This window comes from Alligator sinensis, unplaced genomic scaffold (genome assembly GCF_000455745.1).
Source record: "Alligator sinensis unplaced genomic scaffold, ASM45574v1 scaffold667_1, whole genome shotgun sequence".
NCBI classification, from domain to species: Eukaryota; Metazoa; Chordata; order Crocodylia; family Alligatoridae; genus Alligator; species Alligator sinensis.
This window is the reverse complement of record NW_005842636.1, coordinates 101,463-102,664: the sequence shown is the minus strand read 5'-3', so window position 1 is coordinate 102,664 and position 1,202 is coordinate 101,463.

The window sequence follows — 1,202 nt, the reverse complement described above, 5'->3', positions numbered from 1 at the left end:
CGGGACATACAGTCATCTGCAAGCTGAAGGGTATTTGTACCCGAGCACGCGTCGCCGATGAGGAGGGGTCGGTGCTGGGGCTGGCCCGTGGTCCCCATCCAGCCGAGCCGGCCCCAGCTCTTGCCCCGGGTGAGGAGAGGGCGCGGCCTGGCCCTCGCCCGCCACGCAGGGCTTGGGGGTCTGGCAGTCGGGCTGCCAGCCCTCGAGGCGTGCCCTGCGGTGTCCAGGGGTCGGGTGTAAAGCTCCCCCGGCCGGCAAGGACGGGCCTTGCTCGTCGAAAGACTTTTAACACGGGAGACTCTGAAGGAGTTCTGCCCCGGAACGGCCCAACGTTCTGCCCGGGAACGCCCCAACGTTCTGCCCCCGAACGCCCCAGTGTTCTGCCTGGGAACGCCCCAGCGTTCTGCCCCAGAACGCCCCAACGTTCTGCTCCTGAACGCCCCAACGTTCTGCCCGGGAACGCCCCAACGTTCTGCCCGGGAACGCCCCAACGTTCTGCCCCCGAACGCCCCAGTGTTCTGCCTGGGAACGCCCCAGCGTTCTGCCCCAGAACGCCCCAACGTTCTGCTCCTGAACGCCCCAACGTTCTGCCCGGGAACGCCCCAACGTTCTGCCCCCGAACGCCCCAGTGTTCTGCCTGGGAACGCCCCAGCGTTCTGCCCCAGAACGCCCCAACGTTCTGCTCCTGAACGCCCCAACGTTCTGCCCGGGAACGCCCCAACGTTCTGCCCCCGAACGCCCCAGTGTTCTGCCTGGGAACGCCCCAGCGTTCTGCCCCAGAACGCCCCAACGTTCTGCTCCTGAACGCCCCAACGTTCTGCCCGGGAACGCCCCAACGTTCTGCCCGGGAACGCCCCAACGTTCTGCCCCCGAACGCCCCAGTGTTCTGCCTGGGAACGCCCCAGCGTTCTGCCCCAGAACGCCCCAACGTTCTGCTCCTGAACGCCCCAACGTTCTGCCCGGGAACGCCCCAACGTTCTGCCCCCGAACGCCCCAGTGTTCTGCCTGGGAACGCCCCAGCGTTCTGCCCCAGAACGCCCCAACGTTCTGCTCCTGAACGCCCCAACGTTCTGCCCGGGAACGCCCCAACGTTCTGCCCCCGAACGCCCCAGTGTTCTGCCTGGGAACGCCCCAGCGTTCTGCCCCAGAACGCCCCAACGTTCTGCTCCTGAACGCCCCAACGTTCTGCCCCCGACCGCCCA